The sequence below is a fragment of the Humulus lupulus genome, chromosome 3, assembly GCF_963169125.1.
Source record: "Humulus lupulus chromosome 3, drHumLupu1.1, whole genome shotgun sequence".
NCBI lineage: Eukaryota > Viridiplantae > Streptophyta > Magnoliopsida > Rosales > Cannabaceae > Humulus > Humulus lupulus.
This window is the reverse complement of record NC_084795.1, coordinates 84,504,644-84,513,965: the sequence shown is the minus strand read 5'-3', so window position 1 is coordinate 84,513,965 and position 9,322 is coordinate 84,504,644.

Sequence of the window (9,322 nt, the reverse complement as noted above, 5' to 3'; positions counted from 1 at the left end):
TTAAAAGAGTTTAGCATATTCAGATAAAATTTGAAACTTCAGATTTGGAAAAACTTGGAATTTGGAAAAATTGATTATTCAAAGGCTTTTTAAAGCTCAGATTTTCAGAATAATTCCGAATACGAACTAAGTTGGGAAATTTCGAAGACAAAACAAAACCTAGAAGACAACTAGGAAACCCTGGATATAACCAAGTCTGAGGCCTGATTCTTAACATGTATAATGCTATTAAGCGGATAAAACTCCTGGACATAACCAGATCCATGGCCTAATTCCTAATAGGCATGACGTTATTAGGCAGGCAAATTCTTGGGTATAACCAGGGTATCAACTAAAATTGTTTAGTTGAGCCATCAAAAACCTATCCTGGTCTAAAGACAACCCTTGCGATTTTGAGTGTGCAAGAATTCAAATTTTATAAGCATGAGAAAATAAAAGATTAAGGGGAACAAAATTAAACACAAAATAACGAACATGTACTAAAAAGTATATGATTATGTTGAGGAGAAAAAACCTCGATCTAAGCCTGCAGTCGATTGTTTTAGTTTGTGAGAACTAAATTACAGTAAAAAGAAAATAAAATAAACAGAATAAGAACATCACTGAGCTCCGTCAACTTGCTCATGTGATGACACCTCGCCATCCCCTTCAACAACCCTGGAAGCATCCACAATCTCAGAAGACTCTTGTGAGAATCGACTTTGGAACCTCACAAGATAAGGTCCCAAGAGCTCCGATGCCATAAAGGAGAAATTCCCTTCTTGGTTGTAAGCCCAACACTGGTAGAGCATTTCCTTCAGGGTGTTTGTTGAGTCCGCAATCTCCTCCTTAGCTTTGGCCTCGACCTCAGATAGCTTGTTCTTGAGCACATCAACCTCTTTGAGCTTCTTATTGAGGTTGTCAACATCAGCCTACAGCTGATCCCGTCATTGGCTCACCTCCACCCCCTAGTCCTAAGCAATCCATTCATTCTCCTGGGAAATGGCCAGGGTGACCTTAGCAATCCGCTTGTTCTCCTGAGATGCGGCCAGGGCGGCCTTGAACTCCTCTTTCCTAGCTCGAGACTGGGTGATGTCGCGGAGTTGAGCCAGGATAGACTACAAAGGGAAAATGTAGGTTAGGGTTAGTTCGCAAAAGCAAAAAAAAATAAAATAAGAAAAAGAAGTACTATAGGGGGAATGAAGGTGGCTCATATTTAGGTTCATTCCCATGGCAGACTTTAGAACATCTTCAGGGGAACGCTCCTCCATAGCCTCTGGTCCTTAACGTTGGCTCTATATGCATGGCCCACCATATGGTTCACCATCTATATACAATCCCTCGGAATCCTTCTAGGATCCTTGCCAGCTCGAGTGGTTTTACTGGGATCTGAATGGAGGGGACTTCACCCTGAACAACCTGAAGGACCGAAGCAGGTGCATGTTGAGGAAGAGGAGGAGGAGCCTAAAAAATGGTAACGTTCATTACCAGAGTTGGGGGCTAAGTTTGCTGTTGTTGTCTCTGGGTGGAGCTGGCACCTTTATCTTTTACAGGAGTTTCATTGGAAGCTTCGAACTTGGAGGCAAATTTCTTTGATAATCTTGCCTTCTTGACCACGGGTCCAGCTACAAACCTGCCATATTTAAAGGCGCATTTTAAGTCCATATAGTCGCTTGTAAAGGAACGAGAAGAAGACTCAAATACAAGATATGGTTAGTCAAAGTAATGCAAGAAAAAGAATAGAGCAAGATCTCTACCCTTTGAGCTAGATGAGGAAACTATTATTATCGGCTCGGGGTTACGAACTGGACTGGGTAAAACCTCTAACTCATGGATTATCAGTGGAGGGGGGGGGGACTCTAATATTATTATGCCTTGGCTCCTATGGGGTTCGGGCTCTTCATCTGAGCTGGACTCATCTACAGTCTGCCTATAACTTGGGGAAAATACACCCTGACATAGGGAAAGCCACGTCTTATGATTCGTACCATACTCCTAAAAAAAGGCTGACCTAAAGGGGAGGGTATTGTCTACCACTATGGTGCATCGGGGATACCTATGGTCGTAACGAACCACCAAGTGATCCACACAGGGTCACATTTAGGTTCGGGTCAACGGGATGTCGACTCACGAGCTATCGTGGGTTGAATCAGACTAGCCTAAAATTGGCAGCAGCCCGGTCTAATTCTCTATAGGGGTTACCTTGGCTGGAAGTGCCAGTTGCTGCCCTCGACTCAGCTCGGTCTGGGTCAGGATGCTGCCCAACTTCAGGAGCTCTTCTCTTGCGCACTAGCGGCACCACCTCTTCTTCCTCTTCGGTGTCTTTAACGATAGGGAGAACTTCTTGAGGAGGAGGGTGCTCGGGGAGCGGACCTCGGGCTCTGATGGCCAATGTTTGATCTTTACAGATTAGCTTACAGACCACCATGGTAGCATCGTTCACTACCATTCAGAACTCTTCCTCCTTCGAAGGAATACAAGACAATGTCTCATATTGACCTCCAAGGGTCTCAGATCGCCCTGTACTCTTGTATATAGCTTCAAAGAAGCAACTCAGTTAGCAGGGTTAAACTCAATAAAAAAGGTATTCACGTATGAATCGAAGAGTTCAGAAACTTACAAGGATGATTGAAGTACCGATGAGTGCAGTTCTTAAACCTATTTGACATAAAGAATTGATCTTTATAGTCATTTGGGTGGCTTGGGAGGTTGATGACAGAGTCCGTGTTGGGAAATCGAGTGAGGTAGTAGAAACCATCACCTCGCCCCTTCTGCTCAGGGTTGGCTTTGAGGCAAAATAAATACATGATGTCGACCGGGGTGGGGACCTCCCACTCGTGCTTTAAAAATAAATATTTCAGCCACGCCAAAAGTCGATATGAGTTTGTGGGGAGCTGGAATGGAGCCAGTTCGACGTACTTAAATAAAAAGTCTACAAAGTACTGGTCCAAAGGGAGGAAATCACCTGCTTTCAGATACTCATCACTCCAGGCCCCAAAATCATCTTGAAGTGGGGCTCCGTTCTCCTTCCAGTGGAGGTAGGACAACAAGGCCATCGGGTCCCATTTCAATTCCGTGGCTCAGCAAAATCTTGTTTACTTTGCGTTGAGTCATTATTCAAGACACGATGTGCTCGGCCTCAAAAATAGCGTCAGGGTCGACTGCAATCTCCCTGTCCACCACCGGGTCGAAGTGGGGAAGCGGGTTTCATGCACAATCTGCTTGCCTTTACTCTTGCTTTGAGAAGAGGAGCTCACAATGGTTTTCTTTTGATGGGCCATGATCTAGCTTGCCTGACGACAAAGCGACCTGTTAGTGGCAAATAAAAATAAAGTCTAGCTACGGAGAGAAATGTCTAGTGACCTGGGGGTTTGAATTTGGTTTATTTAGCCTAGAGTATACACAAGCTAAGATGTACCCTAGCACCAATGTGTGTTTCCACGTGCAATCCTTGGCCACATACTACAAACTGGGGGAAGTCCCTAATACTTCACGATTTGCGTGTCAGACCTAATACCCTTTTGAAAGCGGTTGAATGAAAAACCACTCAAGGAATCGTGACCCTTAAGCAACCCATAACCAAACCTAAAAACCCCTCAACTTCTACGCACAAACAGGTAACTTAATCGATTCATCAAAAATCACATCCTTTCAAAACCTAGAAAAATCCCCATTTTTCACGCACCTTATTTCTAAACGAACCTAGTTTCGTTATTTTAGCCTATGCAAACCCCTTTTGAACTCGGACATGGTTAAAGTACGAGACGGTACTGAAATTTTTTTGAAATAAAAGGAACTTATTGAAAAATAAAGAAAGAGTTAAACCAGATGAAGAGATACTTACAATTTATATGTTTACTCGACGTGGATGTTGATGGTTCCAAATGTAGGAGCTTGAGAGCTTCTGAAGAATGGGAGGACGATGAAGGTTTTTGAAAGAGGTCTGAGAAAAAAAGGAAGTTTTTTGAAAGAAAACTTTTTGAATGCGAAGGTGGTGAAGTTCATGCCTGATTTTCCTATTTAAATGTAAATTTTGGGAATTAATCTGGGCCATTCAATTGGGTCAAAAAGTTAACAAGACAGTTGTCACAGTCCTCAAAACCTGAACAGGCGCCTATTATAGACCGCCACATGTTTAACACTTGAGTAGTGGGTGGGCACGATTTCACACAACAGTAGCCTAAAAGCCCCTACTATGCATGTCATAAGTGACGTCATGCACAAGCTTGGGGGAAAATGTTGTAACCCAAAATAAGTGTGGAATCAATCATTTAGGTAGGGGTACAACTAACAAATAAACACATGGAGAAAGCATGCGAGTAGGACATCTGGCTAATTTTGATGTGAGCAGCCCAAGTTAAGACTTCGCAGCATGATAAGTACATAATCTCCAGACCATCTCTCAGGACAATAACCTAGTTCGAGACATGTGATGGCTAGATCGCCTTCTGGATACTCTGAATTTGGTCCAAATTAAAGTCCGTTTACTCTTCAATCTCCAACTCGAGGAAGATGTTCAGCTTGTGGAAACTTGGCCATGATGCACAGTGAAAGATCCTGAAAGACTTGGAGGTTCCTTATATGCTCATTAATGCTCAAGCTGTATAACATATTTATTGCTCGAGATAACATATGTTATTTTCATAGGCAATCGTATGCCAATGTAGATGGGAAAATATCCTGATTGATTGCTTACCATATATATGCACACGGTTACCCAAACTTGTCCAAGAACATCCACTATAAATATCAGGGATAGTGGATAGGAAAAGGGACTACTTTTTAAGATACAAAAGCTCTGCAAAAATTGTAAAAGATTAATTGTTATCCCCAAAAATTGGAGATCAATGACGTGGCAATAAAGGTGACAAGTGGCAGTGCATGGTCAGTAAAAGACATATTAATAGTCAATAAATACATTGACTCCTCAGAGTTATGATAAAGTGACCCGGTAGACTGGTGAAGAGTTTGGACTGCTTGAAAGATGTCATAACCAAGCCAAGTGCATCCTAGGAGAGCTAAGGAGAGTGCATCCTAGGAGATCCCAAGGGTGTGGTTCGAGGAGACCCCAAGGGTGTGGTCCGAGGAGAGCTAAGGAGAGTGCATCCTAGGAGAACTAAGGAGAGTGCATCTTAGGAGATCCCAAGGATGTGGTCCGAGGAGAGCCCAAGGGACTTTGGTCCGAGGAGAACCCAAGAGAGTGGTCCTAGGAGACCCCAAGAGAGTGGTCCTAGGAGACCCCAAGGGACTTTGGTCCGAGGAGAACCCAAGAGAGTGGTCCTAGGAGACCCCAAGGATGTGGTCCGAGGAGAGCCCAAGAATTTGGTCTTTATGAGTATGTCCAACAAGTGCATGGTTGTCCAAATAAAGAAATGGCATGCTAGAGGAGAGTGCCATGTTAGAGGAGAGACATGGCATGCTAGAGGAGAGTGCCATATTAGAGGAGAGGAGTGCATGTCCTACCACCATGCACATGTCCGACCAGCAAATGTTTGTCCTACCAACAAGTGTATGTCCTACCACCATGCACATGTCTGACCAGCACTTGCATGAGTGGTCAGTAGGAGAGGTGGATAACCTAGCTAGAGGAGGACTAAGTCAAGATTCCCAGAAACAGCTTCAACAAGATACGCGAGAATCTCTCATTCTTCCCACAAATGGGGGGGTTTTGTTACATTTTGAATGTTTTTTGTAATTTAAATGTAATAAATATAATAAAATATCCCGATTCTAGGGGATATCAGATGTATGACCCTAAGCCTATAAATAGAGGGTTTATGGGATTAGAGAGGGGCTTCTTCTTCTTCTTGGGAGACTTTTTGGGAAAATTTGGGTCTGAGTATTCTAGAGAGAGAAAGTGCTGGCATTTGATAGAATTCTTGTATTTTTGCAATCTGTATTGAAGAAACTCAGTTGGCTCAGTTCATCTGATCTTGAGTACAAATCTATAATCACATCTCTAAGTGGATTAGGCTATTACCGACTGATCGGAGTTGAACCACTATAAAATCTCTTGTGTTATTTACTTTTCTTGATTAAACTGTCTGTGTCGTTTAAATTCTCTTGAAGGTTCATCATTTTTGACGTTCTCACGTCGTTGGCTAAAAACACAGTCAACATTAATAATATTGCCTTGTGGACTAGGTGGATATTAACCACTGAACCACGTAAAAGTGTGAGTGTGATAATTTGTTCATTTAGTTAATTACGGTTTAGAAAAGAGCACTAATATCTCTGTTATCGGAATTTTTAATCCACTGTTGGAAAAAAACCGCATCCACAAAGAGGCTTTTGCCATTCTAGGCAAGTACAAAATGAGGCTGAACCCGCAGAAGTGTTCATTCGGAGTCACCTCCGGAAGTTCTCAGAGTACATCGTCAACCCAGGAGGAATCGAAGCCAACCTCGACAAGATCAATGCCCTCATTGACATGGAGTCTCCTAAAGGAATGAAGGACGTGCAAAGCCTGACCGAGAGGGTCGCTGCTCTGAGCCATTTCATTTCAAAGTTAATCGATTAGTGCATTCCATTATTCAACCTCCTTATGGGAAGCAAGAAATTCGAATGGACGAAAGAATGTGATCATGTCTTTCAGGTGATAAAACAACATCTGACATAGCCACCTGTCTTATCCAAGTCCATCAATAGTGAGGACCTATAGCTGTACCTAGATGTTTCTGACCACGCATTCTAAAATGTCAGCAAGCAACTGATAGACACCGAGACTTGATACCCACATATGGAATAGCTTACTTACTGTTTGGTGTTTGCATTCTGAAAGATGTACCCGTACTTCCAATCTCATTCGATCAAGGTGTTGATGGACCAACCCCTCCGACAGGTATTGCAGCGGCCTGACGCCTCAGGTCGCCTGTTGAAATTGTAACGTCCCAACTTCCCTAATAAGGCTTAGTGCCTTGATTATGGGGCTAGGAGGGCAATAATTGATTTAATTGCATTATAATGTGGTGATATGCATGAATATATGAATTATGTGAGTTATATTATAATATGAATGTATTTGCATGTTTAGGTGTATTAAGCATGCATGTGCGCTCGTTTCTTATTAGAAGGGCATTTTTGTAATTTTGGCCCGTTGATGGCATATTTGAATATATATATATATATATATGTGTGTTATATGATTGAGACCACATTATTATGTGGATATATTTGGGTTATTCGGCACGAGGCAATCCTAGGGAGAAAGTTAGCGGTTTAGTCATAACGAGGTCAAATACCCGACTCGAGGTGAGCCTTGGGGTATTTTAGTAATTTAGCACATTACCAGGATTTATCGGGCAATGGGGAATTGTTTAGTGATTATTTGAGGATATTGGAGGTAACGAGAATTATGAGGCGTTAGTTGAGATTAACGGGAAATGTGGCAATGACGGTTTTGCCCTTGAGGGCATTTGAGAGTAAGCTAATGGACAAGGGGTATTTTAGTCATTTACTTGCCTAGAGGAATGATATACTCAGCTAACTCAGAACCTAGTAGAAACAAATTGAACACTCAATCACTCAACTCTCCCTCCCTCACGTCTTCTCTCTTTTTCTCTCTCTCTTGCTTAGCTTAAAATCATTGAATACATGGAGGAGTTTTATTGGATTGAAGATTTGAGGCTAGGACTGAATTAAGGTGCGACTAGGAGATGGAATTCCAGTTGAGGTCACAATTTTCTTCCTTTAAACTCACTGAATTTTCACTGGTTTTGGGTGTTCTTGAGCTTTTGGGGCTCAAGGTGATGATTATGAGTTTTGTGGGGGGTTTTGATTGAGTTTAAGGTTGGGTTATGTTGTTGGTAATGTATTGATGATGTTTTGGGACTCAATTATGGCTTTGTATTTGCTTTGGGGTGGATTTTGGGGGAAATTGGCTTGGAGAAAAGCTTGAAAAACTGGGTTCGTGGGGTCGTGTCATGACCTTGTTCTTGGGGCGCCACGACCCGCGTGAAACCAAAGCCCATGTGGTTTGGTAACTATTTATGTGGTTATGTGTTTAATTGCTTAAAGATGATATAAATGCCTTATCTATCTGCCTTATTAGGAAGCATGAGATATTCTAATTGGGCCTAGCTCTTGAGTGTTGTATGATTTATAACGACATGCTTTTTAGCACTAATATTGCTTGTGAATGCAAAGGAAATGCTTATTAGCGATTTTATATGTGTATGTAAGCCAGGAAATTCTTATTAGCACTGTTAATGCTGGTAAATGTTAAAGAAATACTTATTAGCATTACTATTTGTCTATAAATGCTAGAAAATGCTTATTAGCATCGTTATCTGCTTATAAATGTTAGGAAGTGCTTATTAGCACCATGTTTGAGTATGAATATGAGCTCACATTCTTATTATCATGATTGTTGAGTGTGAATGTTTGTTTGTTCAGTTTTGGACCGTAGGGCGGTAAGAGTTATTGTTATTACTACCTCACTGGCCGAATCAATTATTGCAACAAGGTATAAGCTTGAAAGTATGCTTCCAGGGCAGTCAGATCTCCAAGCCAGCCAAGGAGTATAGGCCGAAATGATAATCATGGTCAGACCCCTCCGCCAGCTTCTTGAGATCTGGTAGCAAGTGCTTGCTGATATGCAAGCCATGTTACAGAGGCAAGAAGAAGATATCCACCTTCTGAGGTAGCAACAGGTTCCTAGGGAACGTTCAGTCAGTGGTGCCACCTGGGTTGGTGCCAACAATAGAACAACTGATAGAGGCTGGGAATGGATGGGAACCTCTCTATGAAAAGTTCAGGAAGTAGCACCCTCCAGTCTTTGAGGGCAGTGCAGATCCGACTAAGGCCGAGCAATGGATGAGCATGGTTACCACTATCCTGGATTTTATGAGGGTAGTTGGTAATGAGAGGGTGGCCTGTGCTACATACATGTTTTTGGAGGATTCTCAAATTCGGTGGGAGGTGATGTCCCAGACCAGGAATGTCAATACCTTGGATTGCGAATAGTACAGTAAGGTTGTACTGGAAGAGATTGTCCTAGATCAAGTAATAAGATCACCAAATGTTTCCAATAAATAACGACAAGAGGAAACCACAAGTTCTAGTCAGGATAATAAAGAGCTTCGTCGTAGTAGGGGGGTTGTTAGGTAGTTAACTCGCTATGAACATGAAGCTCAAATGCTTGTTTCTGACACAAACAAAGATGATCCATTGACATACAAGGATGCAATGAAGGATTGCGACAAAGAAAAATGGCAAGATGCCATGAACCTGGAAATAGAATCGATGTATACCAATTTCTTTTGGACTCTTGAAGATCTTCTTGAAAATGTTAAACCTATTGGTTTCAAATGGATATTCAAGAAGAAAAGAGGAGCAGATGGAA